The sequence below is a fragment of the Triturus cristatus genome, chromosome 12 (genome assembly GCF_964204655.1).
Source record: "Triturus cristatus chromosome 12, aTriCri1.1, whole genome shotgun sequence".
In the NCBI taxonomy this organism is placed as follows: domain Eukaryota; kingdom Metazoa; phylum Chordata; class Amphibia; order Caudata; family Salamandridae; genus Triturus; species Triturus cristatus.
This window is the reverse complement of record NC_140595.1, coordinates 728,174,021-728,200,119: the sequence shown is the minus strand read 5'-3', so window position 1 is coordinate 728,200,119 and position 26,099 is coordinate 728,174,021. Positions and strand designations below refer to the sequence as shown.

General features: G+C 40.1%; 7 non-coding genes across 7 annotated transcripts; all 7 read right to left on the bottom strand.

Annotated features, from left to right (window-relative positions):
• Positions 1 to 274: 274 nt before the first annotated feature.
• TRNAS-AGA (transfer RNA serine (anticodon AGA)) lies at positions 275 to 356 on the bottom strand. Its single transcript has one exon. It is a non-coding gene; the product is annotated as a tRNA-Ser (tRNA).
• Positions 357 to 4,263: 3,907 nt separating this feature from the next.
• Positions 4,264 to 4,345, bottom strand: TRNAS-AGA (transfer RNA serine (anticodon AGA)). The gene has a single exon. It is a non-coding gene; the product is annotated as a tRNA-Ser (tRNA).
• A 3,935-nt stretch (positions 4,346 to 8,280) lies between these two features.
• On the bottom strand, positions 8,281 to 8,363 carry TRNAS-AGA (transfer RNA serine (anticodon AGA)). Its single transcript has one exon. It is a non-coding gene; the product is annotated as a tRNA-Ser (tRNA).
• Positions 8,364 to 12,299: 3,936 nt separating this feature from the next.
• Positions 12,300 to 12,381, bottom strand: TRNAS-AGA (transfer RNA serine (anticodon AGA)). Its single transcript has one exon. It is a non-coding gene; the product is annotated as a tRNA-Ser (tRNA).
• A 3,936-nt stretch (positions 12,382 to 16,317) lies between these two features.
• On the bottom strand, positions 16,318 to 16,399 carry TRNAS-AGA (transfer RNA serine (anticodon AGA)). The gene has a single exon. It is a non-coding gene; the product is annotated as a tRNA-Ser (tRNA).
• A 3,913-nt stretch (positions 16,400 to 20,312) lies between these two features.
• TRNAS-AGA (transfer RNA serine (anticodon AGA)) lies at positions 20,313 to 20,394 on the bottom strand. Its single transcript has one exon. It is a non-coding gene; the product is annotated as a tRNA-Ser (tRNA).
• Positions 20,395 to 24,330: 3,936 nt separating this feature from the next.
• TRNAS-AGA (transfer RNA serine (anticodon AGA)) lies at positions 24,331 to 24,412 on the bottom strand. Its single transcript has one exon. It is a non-coding gene; the product is annotated as a tRNA-Ser (tRNA).
• Between the last annotated feature and the right edge of the window lie 1,687 nt (positions 24,413 to 26,099).

Here is a 26,099-nt window from a genome sequence, read left to right as displayed (position 1 = left end):
TTTGTTCTATTTCTCTCTTTGCGTCTTTTATTGGTAAAGTAACTTTCAAGTGCATGCGCAGGTATGAATGAGAGAGCAATGGTATAATAATTTGAAGCGTTTACACCAGTGCTAAAGAAGGAATGAGGTGTAGCAAAGACATGAAAGAGGTAGCTATAACAAATATGTGGAGAGGCAATAGTGACACAAAAATAAGCCACCTATTCATAAAACTGAAATGGAAGAAATACTAAAGGTTAACTTCTGAAATTGTAGCCGATAATAGAAAGATTCTCGTTGTTGGCAGGATTCGAACCTGCGCGGGGATACCCCAATGGATTTCTAGCCCATCGCCTTAACCACTCGGCCACAACAACTTACTGTAAGCTGCATGCAAATATTTTGTTTGAAAGTTTTGAAGTTTTCCCACATCAAAGTACTGATATTCTACAATGCGCTTTTTAAAAACAATGTTTTTTTCATCATGCACGTTCTGTCCTAAAAACAAAAATTGCATGAGTATATCTCTGGATCTGTAAAAGGATACGCTTGCATTCAAACTCTCGTGTGGCACTCAACTTTTTTGGACCCTGTTGCACTCTGTTTTTGCGCTGCTTTTAGTCTACGACCCATATTACAGAAGTCAACCATCTCTGAGTATTTGGGACTCCTTTGTAAGTGCCTTATCTTTAATCCTTGAAAAGCTCTATAATAAAGGGGTCTGTCAAAGATTGCTTGAATGGAAGATAAAAGAAGGCCCACTTGTCTCACCAAATGCAGTAGAGAAACCTGATGTTTTACTCATGTTATCCTTAGTTCAGTTTTTGTTAGACCTGGCATCCTTAAGGTGGCCTACCAGCAACCTTTTTGCTTTTCACCTCACGTTTTGCTGTATCTTTATGTTGGCCTTAGGACTCTAATCACTTTATCACTACTGTGAGAAAGTGGCTCTGTATATACTGTTCCCAAATAGGTACAGTGTGCACAGGTTCCCAAGTCCCCATAGGTTTGGCAGAGGCTACAGTTAGATATAACCTTACTCTCTAAAGTGGTAGCTTGCCGAGCAGTAAGGCAGTATCAGAGTACAGTGTAAAACATTTGTTGTACACACTCAGTCAGCAAATGGTCTCACACACTCAAGAACTGAACTCTAGGCCATTGGTTTGCATAAAAAAGATATTGTTGTTTTATTTTAGAACCAACAATAGGTATCAAAATATACTTTCTCAGAATGAGATGCTTTAGTTAAATACTTTGCAATAGGCAATTGACTTTTGCAGGTAATAGTTACAGTTTATTGCAATAGGCAACACAATTTGAATCACAATAATACATTGAGCTCAATGGGAATTTTAAGTTATATGCAATTAATTACTTTCAGGATTACTTTTCTAAATCCAGGACTGGATCCTAGATTCAGTCCTGGGACAGTTCTTGGAAACAAGTGAGTACATTTGTTTTAGTTACTGTCGTGATTTTTAAGCATTATTTTGCTATTTTAAAAGTTGACACTTAGAAACTTTTGCTGATCAAATTACCAATGTTATCCTATGGAAGGAAATTCACTTAGCAGGTAAGTGGGGTTATGGTTACTTTTTCTAGCTCAGTGTTGGATCCTAGATCCAGCACTACTGTACCACCTGTAAGCAGTTGAGAAACTGCGTTTAAGTTATACAGGCGATTTTTAAGGAATATTTACATGTTTGCAAAATCGACAGAAGAAATTTCACAGAAAAACAGTCAATGGTTTCCTATGGAAGAAAATTCAAGTTACGGGTAAAGTACGTTCTCGTTACTTTTGTAATCCAGTGCTGGGCTCCTAGGCTCAGTACTGGGACATCTATCTAAAACAGGTAAACAATTACGTTTTCACAGTTGGTACGATTTTTAAAGAATATTTGTAAGTTTCAAAAATCGACACTTAGAACATTTTCAGCAAAAAGCAGGCAATGATATCCCATGGAAGGAAATTCGAGTTACTGGTAAGTACGGTTAAAATTACTTTTCAGGGTCAGTACTGAGCTCCAAGATGCAGCACTGAGGTCTCTCCTGATAACAGGTGAATAAATCAGAATTCGTTGTTCGGCTGATTTTAGATGAATATTTTAAAGTTCCAAAACTCCACACCACTTAGAAGAATTTCCAAGTGAAACCACTCAATGTTAGCCTATAGAAGAAAAGTGAGTTATCGGCTTTTAGGTAAGTACTCGACTGGCAGAGTTATGGTTCTGGGCATAGACTCAGGGGTCTCCCAGGGGAGTCCCAGCCTACTTGCCAAGCCTTAAACTCCCCTTTTATTACATATAATTTACACCTAAGGTAGGCCCTAGGTAGTCCTAGGTGCATGATGCTATGTAAGTAAAAAATAAGATATTACTTTGGTGGTTCGCATGTCCTGTAAGTACCAAACAGTCTATTTCATTTTTCACTACTGTGAGGTCTACCCTCTCATAGGTTAGCTCTGGGTATTCCCCTATACTTTTTATTTGGTAATTCCATATCGGAGAGGAGTAGCTTTATTTATTTATTGACAATCCTACTTACTGGTGAGGTTGGATTTAACTTTACTATTTTAGAAATGCCACTTTTAGAGAGTGAACATTTCTCTGCACTTACTGCTCTATTTGCCTGAAACCTGGCCCCAATACACGTCTGGATTGGGCTGGGTGACAGCAAAATGTGTGCCTTCCCTCTAGAGAGCCACAACACAGGTCACTCAACTGCACCTGGGGTGTGAGCTCCGCTCCCCCTCCACCCCCAATAGGTTCAAGAACGATAATTTATGTAAGTAAATACATTATAGCTACAGCTTATAATGATGCGAGTTTAAATCATTTGTTGTTAGATGGTTTAAATATTTGAAAGGATCTGTTTTTAATAGACAAATTTACAAAAACCACTGGTACATTTGCTAATTCTGTCAAATTAACTCCCAACTGCCGTGACATTGCCAACCACAATGCCGTGACTCGGATTCAAACCGAGGTTGCTGCGGCCACAAAGCAGAGTACTAACCACTATACGATCACGGCGAGCTACTTGGGCTCAACAACATAGGGTGGCATGGAGAATTTATAATTCGGAACACTATTCATTGCTTCCTCATTCCTCATTCAGAGGCTGCGTCTCCTCAGTGGTTGATAGGCTGAAACCGTTTCCTGGCCGCCTGCTTGTGAAATGCCAGGAGTCAAAGATCACACATTACACTTGCGGGCCTGTGATGGGACACCAATGCAAAGAAACCCACCTGGCACAGACCTTCTATTCTGTCTATTAGACCTGCATCTTCCCTGCACCTTTCAAGCCATTTGTATGAGAAGCAAGAAAGAGTTAGAGAGTGATCCATCTACACTTTTATAGGGAGGATGTCGCCGTGAGCTCCTCCCAGCTAATCACACGAACAGCAGAAAAGCAAGATAAATACACAGTTGAGGGGTGGGCTGCATGGTTATGTTTTTGAGTAATTATTGAAACTGACCTCAGTGGCTCATTAGCAGAGCTGCGGCTAATGACTGGTGCCAAATCATGATGAAGCAAGCACTATGGCTCGTAGGGGACCCACAACACGCTTTTCTTAGCTCACTGAATTAAAGTATAAACTTCCGCCGTGTGTGAGTGGTAAAGGCTTGTTAATATGGTTCCTTTTCCAATTCAAGTCTGACAACAAGAGGCAGGAACCACGTGGCTTCGGAAGGTCAGGAAAGTAGCCACCAACCACAGAGAAAGAGAGAACTGGCAGTATGAGAGGTGGAGAAAACAGAAGCGGGAGCAAGGAGCTCAAATGAGATTGATGGCGTTTAAATAGAGCGCATAAAGGAACAGTTACACAGCTAAGAAATGGGAAAGACAGACTAGGGAAAAAAACACAGAAAGAGCCTGTAGATTAAATTCTATTCCTGGGACAGCAGGTTAAGAGAAATTACACATGGAGAGGTTAAGCATGTAACACGGGGGAGAATAAAAAAGAAAATGCAGTTTTATGAAGTGTGTTTGCCAATCCAGCCAGCACTTTTGTTCTATTTCTCTCTTTGCGTCTTTTATTGGTAAAGTAACTTTCAAGTGCATGCGCAGGTATGAATGAGAGAGCAATGGTATAATAATTTGAAGCGTTTACACCAGTGCTAAAGAAAGAATGAGGTGTAGCAAAGACATGAAAGAGGTAGCTATAACAAATATGTGGAGAGGCAATAGTGACACAAAAATAAGCCACCTATTCATAAAACTGAAATGGAAGAAATACTAAAGGTTAACTTCTGAAATTGTAGCCGATAATAGAAAGATACTCGTTGTTGGCAGGATTCGAACCTGCGCGGGGATACCCCAATGGATTTCTAGCCCATCGCCTTAACCACTCGGCCACAACAACTTACTGTAAGCTGCATGCAAATATTTTGTTTGAAAGTTTTGAAGTTTTCCCACATCAAAGTACTGATATTCTACAATGCGCTTTTTAAAAACAATGTTTTTTTCATCATGCACGTTCTGTCCTAAAAACAAAAATTGCATGAGTATATCTCTGGATCTGTAAAAGGATACGCTTGCATTCAATCTCTCGTGTGGCACTCAATTTTTTGGACCCTGTTGCACTCTGTTTTTGCGCTGCTTTTAGTCTACGACCCATATTACAGAAGTCAACCATCTCTGAGTATTTGGGACTCCTTTGTAAGTGCCTTATCTTTAATCCTTGAAAAGCTCTATAATAAAGGGGTCTGTCAAAGATTGCTTGAATGGAAGATAAAAGAAGGCCCACTTGTCTCACCAAATGCAGTAGAGAAACCTGATGTTTTACTCATGTTATCCTTAGTTCAGTTTTTGTTAGACCTGGCATCCTTAAGGTGGCCTACCAGCAACCTTTTTGCTTTTCACCTCACGTTTTGCTGTATCTTTATGTTGGCCTTAGGACTCTAATCACTTTATCACTACTGTGAGAAAGTGGCTCTGTATATACTGTTCCCAAATAGGTACAGTGTGCACAGGTTCCTAGTCCCCATAGGTTTGGCAGAGGCTACAGTTAGATATAACCTTACTCTCTAAAGTGGTAGCTTGCCGAGCAGTAAGGCAGTATCAGAGTACAGTGTAAAACATTTGTTGTACACACTCAGTCAGCAAATGGTCTCACACACTCAAGAACTGAACTCTAGGCCATTGGTTTGCATAAAAAAGATATTGTTGTTTTATTTTAGAACCAACAATAGGTATCAAAATATACTTTCTCAGAATGAGATGCTTTAGTTAAATACTTTGCAATAGGCAATTGACTTTTGCAGGTAATAGTTACAGTTTATTGCAATAGGCAACACAATTTGAATCACAATAATACATTGAGCTCAATGGGAATTTTAAGTTATATGCAATTAATTACTTTCAGGATTACTTTTCTAAATCCAGGACTGGATCCTAGATTCAGTCCTGGGACAGTTCTTGGAAACAAGTGAGTACATTTGTTTTAGTTACTGTCGTGATTTTTAAGCAATATTTTGCTATTTTAAAAGTTGACACTTAGAAACTTTTGCTGATCAAATTACCAATGTTATCCTATGGAAGGAAATTCACTTAGCAGGTAAGTGGGGTTATGGTTACTTTTTCTAGCTCAGTGTTGGATCCTAGATCCAGCACTACTGTACCACCTGTAAGCAGTTGAGAAACTGCGTTTAAGTTATACAGGCGATTTTTAAGGAATATTTACATGTTTGCAAAATCGACAGAAGAAATTTCACAGAAAAACAGTCAATGGTTTCCTATGGAAGAAAATTCAAGTTACGGGTAAAGTACGTTCTCGTTACTTTTGTAATCCAGTGCTGGGCTCCTAGGCTCAGTACTGGGACATCTATCTAAAACAGGTAAACAATTACGTTTTCACAGTTGGTACGATTTTTAAAGAATATTTGTAAGTTTCAAAAATCGACACTTAGAACATTTTCAGCAAAAAGCAGGCAATGATATCCCATGGAAGGAAATTCGAGTTACTGGTAAGTACGGTTAAAATTACTTTTCAGGGTCAGTACTGAGCTCCAAGATGCAGCACTGAGGTCTCTCCTGATAACAGGTGAATAAATCAGAATTCGTTGTTCGGCTGATTTTAGATGAATATTTTAAAGTTCCAAAACTCCACACCACTTAGAAGAATTTCCAAGTGAAACCACTCAATGTTAGCCTATGGAAGAAAAGTTAGTTATCGGCTTTTAGGTAAGTACTCGACTGGCAGAGTTATGGTTCTGGGCATAGACTCAGGGGTCTCCCAGGGGAGTCCCAGCCTACTTGCCAAGCCTTAAACTCCCCTTTTAATACATATAATTTACACCTAAGGTAGGCCCTAGGTAGTCCTAGGTGCATGATGCTATGTAAGTAAAAAATAAGATATGTACTTTGGTGGTTCGCATGTCCTGTAAGTACCAAACAGTCTATTTTATTTTTCACTACTGTGAGGTCTACCCCTCTCATAGGTTAGCTCTGGGTATTCCCCTATACTTTTTATTTGGTAATTCCATATCGGAGAGGAGTAGCTTTATTTATTTATTGACAATCCTACTTACTGGTGAGGTTGGATTTAACTTTACTATTTTAGAAATGCCACTTTTAGAGAGTGAACATTTCTCTGCACTTACTGCTCTATTTGCCTGAAACCTGGCCCCAATACACGTCTGGATTGGGCTGGGTGACAGCAAAATGTGTGCCTTCCCGCTAGAGAGCCACAACACAGGTCACTCAACTGCACCTGGGGGGTGAGCTCCGCTCCCCCTCTACCCCCAATAGGTTCAAGAACGATAATTTATGTAAGTAAATACATTATAGCTACAGCTTATAATCATGCGAGTTTAAATCATTTGTTGTTAGATGGTTTAAATATTTGAAAGGATCTGTTTTTAATAGACATTTTACAAAAACCACTGGTACATTTGCTAATTCTGTCAAATTAACACCCAACTGCCGTGACATTGCCAACCGCAATGCCGTGACTCGGATTCAAACCGAGGTTGCTGCGGCCACAAAGCAGAGTACTAACCACTATACGATCACGGCGAGCTACTTGGGCTCAACGACATACGGTGACATGGAGAATTTATAATTCGGAACACTCAGGGCTGTTCCTGTGATAGGCTGGATGTATTCATTGCTTCCTCATTCCTCATTCAGAGGCTGCGTCTCCTCAGTGGTTGATAGGCTGAAACCGTTTCCTGGCCGCCTGCTTGTGAAATGCCAGGAGTCAAAGATCACACATTACACTTGCGGGCCTGTGATGGGACACCAATGCAAAGAAACCCACCTGGCACAGACCTTCTATTCTGTCTATTAGACCTGCATCTTCCCTGCACCTTTCAAGCCATTTGTATGAGAAGCAAGAAAGAGTTAGAGAGTGATCCATCTACACTTTTATAGGGAGGATGTCGCCGTGAGCTCCTCCCAGCTAATCACACGAACAGCAGAAAAGCAAGATAAATACACAGTTGAGGGGTGGGCTGCATGGTTATGTTTTTGAGTAATTATTGAAACTGACCTCAGTGGCTCATTAGCAGAGCTGCGGCTAATGACTGGTGCCAAATCATGATGAAGCAAGCACCATGGCTCGTAGGGGACCCACAACACGCTTTTCTTAGCTCACTGAATTAAAGTATAAACTTCCGCCGTGTGTGAGTGGTAAAGGCTTGTTAATATGGTTCCTTTTCCAATTCAAGTCTGACAACAAGAGGCAGGAACCACGTGGCTTCGGAAGGTCAGGAAAGTAGCCACCAACCACAGAGAAAGAGAGAACTGGCAGTATGAGAGGTGGAGAAAACAGAAGCGGGAGCAAGGAGCTCAAATGAGATTGATGGCGTTTAAATAGAGCGCATAAAGGAACAGTTACACAGCTAAGAAATGGGAAAGACAGACTAGGGAAAAAAACACAGAAAGAGCCTGTAGATGAAATTCTCTTCCTGGGACAGCAGGTTAAGAGAAATTACACATGGAGAGGTTAAGCATGTAACACGGGGGAGAATAAAAAAGAAAATGCAGTTTTATGAAGTGTGTTTGCCAATCCAGCCAGCACTTTTGTTCTATTTCTCTCTTTGCGTCTTTTATTGGTAAAGTAACTTTCAAGTGCATGCGCAGGTATGAATGAGAGAGCAATGGTATAATAATTTGAAGCGTTTACACCAGTGCTAAAGAAGGAATGAGGTGTAGCAAAGACATGAAAGAGGTAGCTATAACAAATATGTGGAGAGGTAATAGTGACACAAAAATAAGCCACCTATTCATAAAACTGAAATGGAAGAAATACTAAAGGTTAACTTCTGAAATTGTAGCCGATAATAGAAAGATTATCGTTGTTGGCAGGATTCGAACCTGCGCGGGGATACCCCAATGGATTTCTAGCCCATCGCCCTTAACCACTCGGCCACAACAACTTACTGTAAGCTGCATGCAAATATTTTGTTTGAAAGTTTTGAAGTTTTCCCACATCAAAGTACTGATATTCTACAATGCGCTTTTTAAAAACAATGTTTTTTTCATCATGCACGTTCTGTCCTAAAAACAAAAATTGCATGAGTATATCTCTGGATCTGTAAAAGGATACGCTTGCATTCAAACTCTCGTGTGGCACTCAACTTTTTTGGACCCTGTTGCACTCTGTTTTTGCGCTGCTTTTAGTCTACGACCCATATTACAGAAGTCAACCATCTCTGAGTATTTGGGACTCCTTTGTAAGTGCCTTATCTTTAATCCTTGAAAAGCTCTATAATAAAGGGGTCTGTCAAAGATTGCTTGAATGGAAGATAAAAGAAGGCCCACTTGTCTCACCAAATGCAGTAGAGAAACCTGACGTTTTACTCATGTTATCCTTAGTTCAGTTTTTGTTAGACCTGGCATCCTTAAGGTGGCCTACCAGCAACCTTTTTGCTTTTCACCTCACGTTTTGCTGTATCTTTAGGTTGGCCTTAGGACTCTAATCACTTTATCACTACTGTGAGAAAGTGGCTCTGTATATACTGTTCCCAAATAGGTACAGTGTGCACAGGTTCCCAAGTCCCCATAGGTTTGGCAGAGGCTACAGTTAGATATAACTTTACTCTCTAAAGTGGTAGCTTGCCGAGCAGTAAGGCAGTATCAGAGTACAGTGTAAAACATTTGTTGTACACACTCAGTCAGCAAATGGTCTCACACACTCAAGAACTGAACTCTAGGCCATTGGTTTGCATAAAAAAGATATTGTTGTTTTATTTTAGAACCAACAATAGGTATCAAAATATACTTTCTCAGAATGAGATGCTTTAGTTAAATACTTTGCAATAGGCAATTGACTTTTGCAGGTAATAGTTACAGTTTATTGCAATAGGCAACACAATTTGAATCACAATAATACATTGAGCTCAATGGGAATTTTAAGTTATATGCAATTAATTACTTTCAGGATTACTTTTCTAAATCCAGGACTGGATCCTAGATTCAGTCCTGGGACAGTTCTTGGAAACAAGTGAGTACATTTGTTTTAGTTACTGTCGTGATTTTTAAGCAATATTTTGCTATTTTGAAAGTTGACACTTAGAAACTTTTGCTGATCAAATTACCAATGTTATCCTATGGAAGGAAATTCACTTAGCAGGTAAGTGGGGTTATGGTTACTTTTTCTAGCTCAGTGTTGGATCCTAGATCCAGCACTACTGTACCACCTGTAAGCAGTTGAGAAACTGCGTTTAAGTTATACAGGCGATTTTTAAGGAATATTTACATGTTTGCAAAATCGACAGAAGAAATTTCACAGAAAAACAGTCAATGGTTTCCTATGGAAGAAAATTCAAGTTACGGGTAAAGTACGTTCTCGTTACTTTTGTAATCCAGTGCTGGGCTCCTAGGCTCAGTACTGGGACATCTATCTAAAACAGGTAAACAATTACGTTTTCACAGTTGGTACGATTTTTAAAGAATATTTGTAAGTTTCAAAAATCGACACTTAGAACATTTTCAGCAAAAAGCAGGCAATGATATCCCATGGAAGGAAATTCGAGTTACTGGTAAGTACGGTTAAAATTACTTTTCAGGGTCAGTACTGAGCTCCAAGATGCAGCACTGAGGTCTCTCCTGATAACAGGTGAATAAATCAGAATTCGTTGTTCGGCTGATTTTAGATGAATATTTTAAAGTTCCAAAACTCCACACCACTTAGAAGAATTTCCAAGTGAAACCACTCAATGTTAGCCTATGGAAGAAAAGTGAGTTATCGGCTTTTAGGTAAGTACTCGACTGGCAGAGTTATGGTTCTGGGCATAGACTCAGGGGTCTCCCAGGGGAGTCCCAGCCTACTTGCCAAGCCTTAAACTCCCCTTTTATTACATATAATTTACACCTAAGGTAGGCCCTAGGTAGTCCTAGGTGCATGATGCTATGTAAGTAAAAAATAAGATATGTACTTTGGTGGTTCGCATGTCCTGTAAGTACCAAACAGTCTATTTCATTTTTCACTACTGTGAGGTCTACCCTCTCATAGGTTAGCTCTGGGTATTCCCCTATACTTTTTATTTGGTAATTCCATATCGGAGAGGAGTAGCTTTATTTATTTATTGACAATCCTACTTACTGGTGAGGTTGGATTTAACTTTACTATTTTAGAAATGCCACTTTTAGAGAGTGAACATTTCTCTGCACTTACTGCTCTATTTGCCTGAAACCTGGCCCCAATACACGTCTGGATTGGGCTGGGTGACAGCAAAATGTGTGCCTTCCCTCTAGAGAGCCACAACACAGGTCACTCAACTGCACCTGGGGTGTGAGCTCCGCTCCCCCTCCACCCCCAATAGGTTCAAGAACGATAATTTATGTAAGTAAATACATTATAGCTACAGCTTATAATGATGCGAGTTTAAATCATTTGTTGTTAGATGGTTTAAATATTTGAAAGGATCTGTTTTTAATAGACATTTTACAAAAACCACTGGTACATTTGCTAATTCTGTCAAATTAACACCCAACTGCCGTGACATTGCCATCCACAATGCCGTGACTTGGATTCGAACCGAGGTTGCTGCGGCCACAACGCAGAGTACTAACCACTATACGATCACGGCGAGCTACTTGGGCTCAACGACATGTGGTGACATGGAGAATTTATCATTCGGAACACTCAGGGCTGTTCCTGTGATAGGCTGGATGTATTCATTGCTTCCTCATTCCTCATTCAGAGGCTGCGTCTCCTCAGTGGTTGATAGGCTGAAACCGTTTCCTGGCCGCCTGCTTGTGAAATGCCAGGAGTCAAAGATCACACATTACACTTGCGGGCCTGTGATGGGACACCAATGCAAAGAAACCCACCTGGCACAGACCTTCTATTCTGTCTATTAGACCTGCATCTTCCCTGCACCTTTCAAGCCATTTGTATGAGAAGCAAGAAAGAGTTAGAGAGTGATCCATCTACACTTTTATAGGGAGGATGTCGCCGTGAGCTCCTCCCAGCTAATCACACGAACAGCAGAAAAGCAAGATAAATACACAGTTGAGGGGTGGGCTGCATGGTTATGTTTTTGAGTAATTATTAAAACTGACCTCAGTGGCACATTAGCAGAGCTGCGGCTAATGACTGGTGCCAAATCATGATGAAGCAAGCACCATGGCTCGTAGGGGACCCACAACACGCTTTTCTTAGCTCACTGAATTAAAGTATAAACTTCCGCCGTGTGTGAGTGGTAAAGGCTTGTTAATATGGTTCCTTTTCCAATTCAAGTCTGACAACAAGAGGCAGGAACCACGTGGCTTCGGAAGGTCAGGAAAGTAGCCACCAACCACAGAGAAAGAGAGAACTGGCAGTATGAGAGGTGGAGAAAACAGAAGCGGGAGCAAGGAGCTCAAATGAGATTGATGGCGTTTAAATAGAGCGCATAAAGGAACAGTTACACAGCTAAGAAATGGGAAAGACAGACTAGGGAAAAAAACACAGAAAGAGCCTGTAGATGAAATTCTCTTCCTGGGACAGCAGGTTAAGAGAAATTACACATGGAGAGGTTAAGCATGTAACACGGGGGAGAATAAAAAAGAAAATGCAGTTTTATGAAGTGTGTTTGCCAATCCAGCCAGCACTTTTGTTCTATTTCTCTCTTTGCGTCTTTTATTGGTAAAGTAACTTTCAAGTGCATGCGCAGGTATGAATGAGAGAGCAATGGTATAATAATTTGAAGCGTTTACACCAGTGCTAAAGAAGGAATGAGGTGTAGCAAAGACATGAAAGAGGTAGCTATAACAAATATGTGGAGAGGCAATAGTGACACAAAAATAAGCCACCTATTCATAAAACTGAAATGGAAGAAATACTAAAGGTTAACTTCTGAAATTGTAGCCGATAATAGAAAGATTCTCGTTGTTGGCAGGATTCGAACCTGCACGGGGATACCCCAATGGATTTCTAGCCCATCACCTTAACCACTAGGCCACAACAACTTACTGTAAGCTGCATGCAAATATTTTGTTTGAAAGTTTTGAAGTTTTCCCACATCAAAGTACTGATATTCTACAATGCGCTTTTTAAAAACAATGTTTTTTTCATCATGCACGTTCTGTCCTAAAAACAAAAATTGCATGAGTATATCTCTGGATCTGTAAAAGGATACGCTTGCATTCAAACTCTCGTGTGGCACTCAATTTTTTGGACCCTGTTGCACTCTGTTTTTGCGCTGCTTTTAGTCTACGACCCATATTACAGAAGTCAACCATCTCTGAGTATTTGGGACTCCTTTGTAAGTGCCTTATCTTTAATCCTTGAAAAGCTCTATAATAAAGGGGTCTGTCAAAGATTGCTTGAATGGAAGATAAAAGAAGGCCCACTTGTCTCACCAAATGCAGTAGAGAAACCTGATGTTTTACTCATGTTATCCTTAGTTCAGTTTTTGTTAGACCTGGCATCCTTAAGGTGGCCTACCAGCAACCTTTTTGCTTTTCACCTCACGTTTTGCTGTATCTTTATGTTGGCCTTAGGACTCTAATCACTTTATCACTACTGTGAGAAAGTGGCTCTGTATATACTGTTCCCAAATAGGTACAGTGTGCACAGGTTCCCAAGTCCCCATAGGTTTGGCAGAGGCTACAGTTAGATATAACCTTACTCTCTAAAGTGGTAGCTTGCCGAGCAGTAAGGCAGTATCAGAGTACAGTGTAAAACATTTGTTGTACACACTCAGTCAGCAAATGGTCTCACACACTCAAGAACTGAACTCTAGGCCATTGGTTTGCATAAAAAAGATATTGTTGTTTTATGTTAGAACCAACAATAGGTATCAAAATATACTTTCTCAGAATGAGATGCTTTAGTTAAATACTTTGCAATAGGCAATTGACTTTTGCAGGTAATAGTTACAGTTTATTGCAATAGGCAACACAATTTGAATCACAATAATACATTGAGCTCAATGGGAATTTTAAGTTATATGCAATTAATTACTTTCAGGATTACTTTTCTAAATCCAGGACTGGATCCTAGATTCAGTCCTGGGAGAGTTCTTGGAAACAAGTGAGTACATTTGTTTTAGTTACTGTCGTGATTTTTAAGCAATATTTTGCTATTTTGAAAGTTGACACTTAGAAACTTTTGCTGATCAAATTACCAATGTTATCCTATGGAAGGAAATTCACTTAGCAGGTAAGTGGGGTTATGGTTACTTTTTCTAGCTCAGTGTTGGATCCTAGATCCAGCACTACTGTACCACCTGTAAGCAGTTGAGAAACTGCGTTTAAGTTATACAGGCGATTTTTAAGGAATATTTACATGTTTGCAAAATCGACAGAAGAAATTTCACAGAAAAACAGTCAATGGTTTCCTATGGAAGAAAATTCAAGTTACGGGTAAAGTACGTTCTCGTTACTTGTGTAATCCAGTGCTGGGCTCCTAGGCTCAGTACTGGGACATCTATCTAAAACAGGTAAACAATTACGTTTTCACAGTTGGTACGATTTTTAAAGAATATTTGTAAGTTTCAAAAATCGACACTTAGAACATTTTCAGCAAAAAGCAGGCAATGATATACTATGGAAGGAAATTCGAGTTACTGGTAAGTACGGTTAAAATTACTTTTCAGGGTCAGTACTGAGCTCCAAGATGCAGCACTGAGGTCTCTCCTGATAACAGGTGAATAAATCAGAATTCGTTGTTCGGCTGATTTTAGATGAATATTTTAATGTTCCAAAACTCCACACCACTTAGAAGAATTTCCAAGTGAAACCACTCAATGTTAGCCTATGGAAGAAAAGTGAGTTATCGGCTTTTAGGTAAGTACTCGACTGGCAGAGTTATGGTTCTGGGCATAGACTCAGGGGTCTCCCAGGGGAGTCCCAGCCTACTTGCCAAGCCTTAAACTCCCCTTTTATTACATATAATTTACACCTAAGGTAGGCCCTAGGTAGTCCTAGGTGCATGATGCTATGTAAGTAAAAAATAAGATATGTACTTTGGTGGTTCGCATGTCCTGTAAGTACCAAACAGTCTATTTTATTTTTCACTACTGTGAGGTCTACCCCTCTCATAGGTTAGCTCTGGGTATTCCCCTATACTTTTTATTTGGTAATTCCATATCGGAGAGGAGTAGCTTTATTTATTTATTGACAATCCTACTTACTGGTGAGGTTGGATTTAACTTTACTATTTTAGAAATGCCACTTTTAGAGAGTGAACATTTCTCTGCACTTACTGCTCTATTTGCCTGAAACCTGGCCCCAATACACGTCTGGATTGGGCTGGGTGACAGCAAAATGTGTGCCTTCCCGCTAGAAAGCCACAACACAGGTCACTCAACTGCACCTGGGGGGTGAGCTCCGCTCCCCCTCTACCCCCAATAGGTTCAAGAACGATAATTTATGTAAGTAAATACATTATAGCTACAGCTTATAATCATGCGAGTTTAAATCATTTGTTGTTAGATGGTTTAAATATTTGAAAGGATCTGTTTTTAATAGACATTTTACAAAAACCACTGGTACATTTGCTAATTCTGTCAAATTAACACCCAACTGCCGTGACATTGCCAACTGCAATGCCGTGACTCGGATTCAAACCGAGGTTGCTGCGGCCACAAAGCAGAGTACTAACCACTATACGATCACGGCGAGCTACTTGGGCTCAACGACATACGGTGACATGGAGAATTTATAATTCGGAACACTCAGGGCTGTTCCTGTGATAGGCTGGATGTATTCATTGCTTCCTCATTCCTCATTCAGAGGCTGCGTCTCCTCAGTGGTTGATAGGCTGAAACCGTTTCCTGGCCGCCTGCTTGTGAAATGCCAGGAGTCAAAGATCACACATTACACTTGCGGGCCTGTGATGGGACACCAATGCAAAGAAACCCACCTGGCACAGACCTTCTATTCTGTCTATTAGACCTGCATCTTCCCTGCACCTTTCAAGCCATTTGTATGAGAAGCAAGAAAGAGTTAGAGAGTGATCCATCTACACTTTTATAGGGAGGATGTCGCCGTGAGCTCCTCCCAGCTAATCACACGAACAGCAGAAAAGCAAGATAAATACACAGTTGAGGGGTGGGCTGCATGGTTATGTTTTTGAGTAATTATTGAAACTGACCTCAGTGGCTCATTAGCAGAGCTGCGGCTAATGACTGGTGCCAAATCATGATGAAGCAAGCACCATGGCTCGTAGGGGACCCACAACACGCTTTTCTTAGCTCACTGAATTAAAGTATAAACTTCCGCCGTGTGTGAGTGGTAAAGGCTTGTTAATATGGTTCCTTTTCCAATTCAAGTCTGACAACAAGAGGCAGGAACCACGTGGCTTCGGAAGGTCAGGAAAGTAGCCACCAACCACAGAGAAAGAGAGAACTGGCAGTATGAGAGGTGGAGAAAACAGAAGCGGGAGCAAGGAGCTCAAATGAGATTGATGGCGTTTAAATAGAGCGCATAAAGGAACAGTTACACAGCTAAGAAATGGGAAAGACAGACTAGAGAAAAAAACACAGAAAGAGCCTGTAGATGAAATTCTCTTCCTGGGACAGCAGGTTAAGAGAAATTACACATGGAGAGGTTAAGCATGTAACACGGGGGAGAATAAAAAAGAAAATGCAGTTTTATGAAGTGTGTTTGCCAATCCAGCCAGCACTTTTGTTCTATTTCTCTCTTTGCGTCTTTTATTGGTAAAGTAACTTTCAAGTGCATGCGCAGGTATGAATGAGAGAGCAATGGTATAATAATTTGAAGCGTTTACACCAGTGCTAAAGAAGGAATGAGGTGTAGCAAAGACATGAAAGAGGTAGCTATAACAAATATGTGGAGAGGTAATAGTGACACAAAAATAAGCCACCTATTCATAAAACTGAAATGGAAGAAATACTAAAGGTTAACTTCTGAAATTGTAGCCGATAATAGAAAGATTCTCGTTGTTGGCAGGATTCGAACCTGCGCGGGGATACCCCAATTGATTTCTAGCCCATCGCCTTAACCACTCGGCCACAACAACTTACTGTAAGCTGCATGCAAATATTTTGTTTGAAAGTTTTGAAGTTTTCCCACATCAAAGTACTGATATTCTACAATGCGCTTTTTAAAAACAATGTTTTTTTCATCATGCACGTTCTGTCCTAAAAACAAAAATTGCATGAGTATATCTCTGGATCTGTAAAAGGATACGCTTGCATTCAAACTCTCGTGTGGCACTCAACTTTTTTGGACCCTGTTGCACTCTGTTTTTGCGCTGCTTTTAGTCTACGACCCATATTACAGAAGTCAACCATCTCTGAGTATTTGGGACTCCTTTGTAAGTGCCTTATCTTTAATCCTTGAAAAGCTCTATAATAAAGGGGTCTGTCAAAGATTGCTTGAATGGAAGATAAAAGAAGGCCCACTTGTCTCACCAAATGCAGTAGAGAAACCTGATGTTTTACTCATGTTATCCTTAGTTCAGTTTTTGTTAGACCTGGCATCCTTAAGGTGGCCTACCAGCAACCTTTTTGCTTTTCACCTCACGTTTTGCTGTATCTTTATGTTGGCCTTAGGACTCTAATCACTTTATCACTACTGTGAGAAAGTGGCTCTGTATATACTGTTCCCAAATAGGTACAGTGTGCACAGGTTCCCAAGTCCCCATAGGTTTGGCAGAGGCTACAGTTAGATATAACTTTACTCTCTAAAGTGGTAGCTTGCCGAGCAGTAAGGCAGTATCAGAGTACAGTGTAAAACATTTGTTGTACACACTCAGTCAGCAAATGGTCTCACACACTCAAGAACTGAACTCTAGGCCATTGGTTTGCATAAAAAAGATATTGTTGTTTTATTTTAGAACCAACAATAGGTATCAAAATATACTTTCTCAGAATGAGATGCTTTAGTTAAATACTTTGCAATAGGCAATTGACTTTTGCAGGTAATAGTTACAGTTTATTGCAATAGGCAACACAATTTGAATCACAATAATACATTGAGCTCAATGGGAATTTTAAGTTATATGCAATTAATTACTTTCAGGATTACTTTTCTAAATCCAGGACTGGATCCTAGATTCAGTCCTGGGACAGTTCTTGGAAACAAGTGAGTACATTTGTTTTAGTTACTGTCGTGATTTTTAAGCAATATTTTGCTATTTTGAAAGTTGACACTTAGAAACTTTTGCTGATCAAATTACCAATGTTATCCTATGGAAGGAAATTCACTTAGCAGGTAAGTGGGGTTATGGTTACTTTTTCTAGCTCAGTGTTGGAACCTAGATCCAGCACTACTGTACAACCTGTAAGCAGTTGAGAAACTGCGTTTAAGTTATACAGGCGATTTTTAAGGAATATTTACATGTTTGCAAAATCGACAGAAGAAATTTCACAGAAAAACAGTCAATGGTTTCCTATGGAAGAAAATTCAAGTTACGGGTAAAGTACGTTCTCGTTACTTTTGTAATCCAGTGCTGGGCTCCTAGGCTCAGTACTGGGACATCTATCTAAAACAGGTAAACAATTACGTTTTCACAGTTGGTACGATTTTTAAAGAATATTTGTAAGTTTCAAAAATCGACACTTAGAACATTTTCAGCAAAAAGCAGGCAATGATATCCCATGGAAGGAAATTCGAGTTACTGGTAAGTACGGTTAAAATTACTTTTCAGGGTCAGTACTGAGCTCCAAGATGCAGCACTGAGGTCTCTCCTGATAACGGGTGAATAAATCAGAATTCGTTGTTCGGCTGATTTTAGATGAATATTTTAAAGTTTCAAAACTCCACACCACTTAGAAGAATTTCCAAGTGAAACCACTCAATGTTAGCCTATGGAAGAAAAGTGAGTTATCGGTTTTTAGGTAAGTACTCGACTGGCAGAGTTATGGTTCTGGGCATAGACTCAGGGGTCTCCCAGGGGAGTCCCAGCCTACTTGCCAAGCCTTAAACTCCCCTTTTATTACATATAATTTACACCTAAGGTAGGCCCTAGGTAGTCCTAGGTGCATGATGCTATGTAAGTAAAAAATAAGATATGTACTTTGGTGGTTCGCATGTCCTGTAAGTACCAAACAGTCTATTTCATTTTTCACTACTGTGAGGTCTACCCTCTCATAGGTTAGCTCTGGGTATTCCCCTATTCTTTTTATTTGGTAATTCCATATCGGAGAGGAGTAGCTTTATTTATTTATTGACAATCCTACTTACTGGTGAGGTTGGATTTAACTTTACTATTTTAGAAATGCCACTTTTAGAGAGTGAACATTTCTCTGCACTTACTGCTCTATTTGCCTGAAACCTGGCCCCAATACACGTCTGGATTGGGCTGGGTGACAGCAAAATGTGTGCCTTCCCTCTAGAGAGCCACAACACAGGTCACTCAACTGCACCTGGGGTGTGAGCTCCGCTCCCCCTCCACCCCCACCCCCAATAGGTTCAAGAACGATAATTTATGTAAGTAAATACATTATAGCTACAGCTTATAATGATGCGAGTTTAAATCATTTGTTGTTAGATGGTTTAAATATTTGAAAGGATCTGTTTTTAATAGACATTTTACAAAAACCACTGGTACATTTGCTAATTCTGTCAAATTAACACCCAACTGCCGTGACATTGCCAACCACAATGCCGTGACTCAGATTCAAACCGAGGTTGCTGCGGCCACAAAGCAGAGTACTAACCACTATACGATCACGGCGAGCTACTTGGGCTCAACAACATAGGGTGGCATGGAGAATTTATAATTCGGAACACTATTCATTGCTTCCTCATTCCTCATTCAGAGGCTGCGTCTCCTCAGTGGTTGATAGGCTGAAACCGTTTCCTGGCCGCCTGCTTGTGAAATGCCAGGAGTCAAAGATCACACATTACACTTGCGGGCCTGTGATGGGACACCAATGCAAAGAAACCCACCTGGCACAGACCTTCTATTCTGTCTATTAGACCTGCATCTTCCCTGCACCTTTCAAGCCATTTGTATGAGAAGCAAGAAAGAGTTAGAGAGTGATCCATCTACACTTTTATAGGGAGGATGTCGCCGTGAGCTCCTCCCAGCTAATCACACGAACAGCAGAAAAGCAAGATAAATACACAGTTGAGGGGTGGGCTGCATGGTTATGTTTTTGAGTAATTATTGAAACTGACCTCAGTGGCTCATTAGCAGAGCTGCGGCTAATGACTGGTGCCAAATCATGATGAAGCAAGCACCATGGCTCGTAGGGGACCCACAACACGCTTTTCTTAGCTCACTGAATTAAAGTATAAACTTCCGCCGTGTGTGAGTGGTAAAGGCTTGTTAATATGGTTCCTTTTCCAATTCAAGTCTGACAACAAGAGGCAGGAACCACGTGGCTTCGGAAGGTCAGGAAAGTAGCCACCAACCACAGAGAAAGAGAGAACTGGCAGTATGAGAGGTGGAGAAAACAGAAGCGGGAGCAAGGAGCTCAAATGAGATTGATGGCGTTTAAATAGAGCGCATAAAGGAACAGTTACACAGCTAAGAAATGGGAAAGACAGACTAGGGAAAAAAACACAGAAAGAGCCTGTAGATTAAATTCTCTTCCTGGGACAGCAGGTTAAGAGAAATTACACATGGAGAGGTTAAGCATGTAACACGGGGGAGAATAAAAAAGAAAATGCAGTTTTATGAAGTGTGTTTGCCAATCCAGCCAGCACTTTTGTTCTATTTCTCTCTTTGCGTCTTTTATTGGTAAAGTAACTTTCAAGTGCATGCGCAGGTATGAATGAGAGAGCAATGGTATAATAATTTGAAGCGTTTACACCAGTGCTAAAGAAAGAATGAGGTGTAGCAAAGACATGAAAGAGGTAGCTATAACAAATATGTGGAGAGGCAATAGTGACACAAAAATAAGCCACCTATTCATAAAACTGAAATGGAAGAAATACTAAAGGTTAACTTCTGAAATTGTAGCCGATAATAGAAAGATTCTCGTTGTTGGCAGGATTCGAACCTGCGCGGGGACACCCCAATGGATTTCTAGCCCATCGCCTTAACCACTCGGCCACAACAACTTACTGTAAGCTGCATCCAAATATTTTGTTTGAAAGTTTTGAAGTTTTCCCACATCAAAGTACTGATATTCTACAATGCGCTTTTTAAAAACAATGTTTTTTTCATCATGCACGTTCTGTCCTAAAAACAAAAATTGCATGAGTATATCTCTGGATCTGTAAAAGGATACGCTTGCATTCAAACTCTCGTGTGGCACTCAATTTTTTGGACCCTGTTGCACTCTGTTTTTGCGCTGCTTTTAGTCTACGACCCATATTACAGAAGTCAACCATCTCTGAGTATTTGGGACTCCTTTGTAAGTGCCTTATCTTTAATCCTTGAAAAGCTCTATAATAAAGGGGTCTGTCAAAGATTGCTTGAATGGAAGATAAAAGAAGGCCCACTTGTCTCACCAAATGCAGTAGAGAAACCTGATGTTTTACTCATGTTATCCTTAGTTCAGTTTTTGTTAGACCTGGCATCCTTAAGGTGGCCTACCAGCAACCTTTTTGCTTTTCACCTCACGTTTTGCTGTATCTTTATGTTGGCCTTAGGACTCTAATCACTTTATCACTACTGTGAGAAAGTGGCTCTGTATATACTGTTCCCAAATAGGTACAGTGTGCACAGGTTCCCAAGTCCCCATAGGTTTGGCAGAGGCTACAGTTAGATATAACCTTACTCTCTAAAGTGGTAGCTTGCCGAGCAGTAAGGCAGTATCAGAGTACAGTGTAAAACATTTGTTGTACACACTCAGTCAGCAAATGGTCTCACACACTCAAGAACTGAACTCTATGCCATTGGTTTGCATAAAAAAGATATTGTTGTTTTATTTTAGAACCAACAATAGGTATCAAAATATACTTTCTCAGAATGAGATGCTTTAGTTAAATACTTTGCAATAGGCAATTGACTTTTGCAGGTAATAGTTACAGTTTATTGCAATAGGCAACACAATTTGAATCACAATAATACATTGAGCTCAATGGGAATTTTAAGTTATATGCAATTAATTACTTTCAGGATTACTTTTCTAAATCCAGGACTGGATCCTAGATTCAGTCCTGGGACAGTTCTTGGAAACAAGTGAGTACATTTGTTTTAGTTACTGTCGTGATTTTTAAGCAATATTTTGCTATTTTAAAAGTTGACACTTAGAAACTTTTGCTGATCAAATTACCAATGTTATCCTATGGAAGGAAATTCACTTACCAGGTAAGTGGGGTTATGGTTACTTTTTCTAGCTCAGTGTTGGATCCTAGATCCAGCACTACTGTACCACCTGTAAGCAGTTGAGAAACTGCGTTTAAGTTATACAGGCGATTTTTAAGGAATATTTACATGTTTGCAAAATCGACAGAAGAAATTTCACAGAAAAACAGTCAATGGTTTCCTATGGAAGAAAATTCAAGTTACGGGTAAAGTACGTTCTCGTTACTTTTGTAATCCAGTGCTGGGCTCCTAGGCTCAGTACTGGGACATCTATCTAAAACAGGTAAACAATTACGTTTTCACAGTTGGTACGATTTTTAAAGAATATTTGTAAGTTTCAAAAATCGACACTTAGAACATTTTCAGCAAAAAGCAGGCAATGATATCCCATGGAAGGAAATTCGAGTTACTGGTAAGTACGGTTAAAATTACTTTTCAGGGTCAGTACTGAGCTCCAAGATGCAGCACTGAGGTCTCTCCTGATAACAGGTGAATAAATCAGAATTCGTTGTTCGGCTGATTTTAGATGAATATTTTAAAGTTCCAAAACTCCACACCACTTAGAAGAATTTCCAAGTGAAACCACTCAATGTTAGCCTATGGAAGAAAAGTGAGTTATCGGCTTTTAGGTAAGTACTCGACTGGCAGAGTTATGGTTCTGGGCATAGACTCAGGGGTCTCCCAGGGGAGTCCCAGCCTACTTGCCAAGCCTTAAACTCCCCTTTTATTACATATAATTTACACCTAAGGTAGGCCCTAGGTAGTCCTAGGTGCATGATGCTATGTAAGTAAAAAATAAGCTATGTACTTTGGTGGTTCGCATGTCCTGTAAGTACCAAACAGTCTATTTTATTTTTCACTACTGTGAGGTCTACCCCTCTCATAGGTTAGCTCTGGGTATTCCCCTATACTTTTTATTTGGTAATTCCATATCGGAGAGGAGTAGCTTTATTTATTTATTGACAATCCTACTTACTGGTGAGGTTGGATTTAACTTTACTATTTTAGAAATGCCACTTTTAGAGAGTGAACATTTCTCTGCACTTACTGCTCTATTTGCCTGAAACCTGGCCCCAATACACGTCTGGATTGGGCTGGGTGACAGCAAAATGTGTGCCTTCCCGCTAGAGAGCCACAACACAGGTCACTCAACTGCACCTGGGGGGTGAGCTCCGCTCCCCCTCTACCCCCAATAGGTTCAAGAACGATAATTTATGTAAGTAAATACATTATAGCTACAGCTTATAATCATGCGAGTTTAAATCATTTGTTGTTAGATGGTTTAAATATTTGAAAGGATCTGTTTTTATTAGACATTTTACAAAAACCACTGGTACATTTGCTAATTCTGTCAAATTAACACCCAACTGCCGTGACATTGCCAACTGCAATGCCGTGACTCGGATTCAAACCGAGGTTGCTGCGGCCACAAAGCAGAGTACTAACCACTATACGATCACGGCGAGCTACTTGGGCTCAACGACATACGGTGACATGGAGAATTTATAATTCGGAACACTCAGGGCTGTTCCTGTGATAGGCTGGATGTATTCATTGCTTCCTCATTCCTCATTCAGAGGCTGCGTCTCCTCAGTGGTTGATAGGCTGAAACCGTTTCCTGGCCGCCTGCTTGTGAAATGCCAGGAGTCAAAGATCACACATTACACTTGCGGGCCTGTGATGGGACACCAATGCAAAGAAACCCACCTGGCACAGACCTTCTATTCTGTCTATTAGACCTGCATCTTCCCTGCACCTTTCAAGCCATTTGTATGAGAAGCAAGAAAGAGTTAGAGAGTGATCCATCTACACTTTTATAGGGAGGATGTCGCCGTGAGCTCCTCCCAGCTAATCACACGAACAGCAGAAAAGCAAGATAAATACACAGTTGAGGGGTGGGCTGCATGGTTATGTTTTTGAGTAATTATTGAAACTGACCTCAGTGGCTCATTAGCAGAGCTGCGGCTAATGACTGGTGCCAAATCATGATGAAGCAAGCACCATGGCTCGTAGGGGACCCACAACACGCTTTTCTTAGCTCACTGAATTAAAGTATAAACTTCCGCCGTGTGTGAGTGGTAAAGGCTTGTTAATATGGTTCCTTTTCCAATTCAAGTCTGACAACAAGAGGCAGGAACCACGTGGCTTCGGAAGGTCAGGAAAGTAGCCACCAACCACAGAGAAAGAGAGAACTGGCAGTATGAGAGGTGGAGAAAACAGAAGCGGGAGCAAGGAGCTCAAATGAGATTGATGGCGTTTAAATAGAGCGCATAAAGGAACAGTTACACAGCTAAGAAATGGGAAAGACAGACTAGGGAAAAAAACACAGAAAGAGCCTGTAGATGAAATTCTCTTCCTGGGACAGCAGGTTAAGAGAAATTACACATGGAGAGGTTAAGCATGTAACACGGGGGAGAATAAAAAAGAAAATGCAGTTTTATGAAGTGTGTTTGCCAATCCAGCCAGCACTTTTGTTCTATTTCACTCTTTGCGTCTTTTATTGGTAAAGTAACTTTCAAGTGCATGCGCAGGTATGAATGAGAGAGCAATGGTATAATAATTTGAAGCGTTTACACCAGTGCTAAAGAAGGAATGAGGTGTAGCAAAGACATGAAAGAGGTAGCTATAACAAATATGTGGAGAGGTAATAGTGACACAAAAAAAGGCCACCTATTCATAAAACTGAAATGGAAGAAATACTAAAGGTTAACTTCTGAAATTGTAGCCGATAATAGAAAGATTATCGTTGTTGGCAGGATTCGAACCTGCGCGGGGATACCCCAATGGATTTCTAGCCCATCGCCTTAACCACTCGGCCACAACAACTTACTGTAAGCTGCATGCAAATATTTTGTTTGAAAGTTTTGAAGTTTTCCCACATCAAAGTACTGATATTCTACAATGCGCTTTTTAAAAACAATGTTTTTTTCATCATGCACGTTCTGTCCTAAAAACAAAAATTGCATGAGTATATCTCTGGATCTGTAAAAGGATACGCTTGCATTCAAACTCTCGTGTGGCACTCAACTTTTTTGGACCCTGTTGCACTCTGTTTTTGCGCTGCTTTTAGTCTACGACCCATATTACAGAAGTCAACCATCTCTGAGTATTTGGGACTCCTTTGTAAGTGCCTTATCTTTAATCCTTGAAAAGCTCTATAATAAAGGGGTCTGTCAAAGGTTGCTTGAATGGAAGATAAAAGAAGGCCCACTTGTCTCACCAAATGCAGTAGAGAAACCTGATGTTTTACTCATGTTATCCTTAGTTCAGTTTTTGTTAGACCTGGCATCCTTAAGGTGGCCTACCAGCAACCTTTTTGCTTTTCACCTCACGTTTTGCTGTATCTTTATGTTGGCCTTAGGACTCTAATCACTTTATCACTACTGTGAGAAAGTGGCTCTGTATATACTGTTCCCAAATAGGTACAGTGTGCACAGGTTCCCAAGTCCCCATAGGTTTGGCAGAGGCTACAGTTAGATATAACTTTACTCTCTAAAGTGGTAGCTTGCCGAGCAGTAAGGCAGTATCAGAGTACAGTGTAAAACATTTGTTGTACACACTCAGTCAGCAAATGGTCTCACACACTCAAGAACTGAACTCTAGGCCATTGGTTTGCATAAAAAAGATATTGTTGTTTTATTTTAGAACCAACAATAGGTATCAAAATATACTTTCTCAGAATGAGATGCTTTAGTTAAATACTTTGCAATAGGCAATTGACTTTTGCAGGTAATAGTTACAGTTTATTGCAATAGGCAACACAATTTGAATCACAATAATACATTGAGCTCAATGGGAATTTTAAGTTATATGCAATTAATTACTTTCAGGATTACTTTTCTAAATCCAGGACTGGATCCTAGATTCAGTCCTGGGACAGTTCTTGGAAACAAGTGAGTACATTTGTTTTAGTTACTGTCGTGATTTTTAAGCAATATTTTGCTATTTTGAAAGTTGACACTTAGAAACTTTTGCTGATCAAATTACCAATGTTATCCTATGGAAGGAAATTCACTTAGCAGGTAAGTGGGGTTATGGTTACTTTTTCTAGCTCAGTGTTGGATCCTAGATCCAGCACTACTGTACCACCTGTAAGCAGTTGAGAAACTGCGTTTAAGTTATACAGGCGATTTTTAAGGAATATTTACATGTTTGCAAAATCGACAGAAGAAATTTCACAGAAAAACAGTCAATGGTTTCCTATGGAAGAAAATTCAAGTTACGGGTAAAGTACGTTCTCGTTACTTTTGTAATCCAGTGCTGGGCTCCTAGGCTCAGTACTGGGACATCTATCTAAAACAGGTAAACAATTACGTTTTCACAGTTGGTACGATTTTTAAAGAATATTTGTAAGTTTCAAAAATCGACACTTAGAACATTTTCAGCAAAAAGCAGGCAATGATATCCCATGGAAGGAAATTCGAGTTACTGGTAAGTACGGTTAAAATTACTTTTCAGGGTCAGTACTGAGCTCCAAGATGCAGCACTGAGGTCTCTCCTGATAACAGGTGAA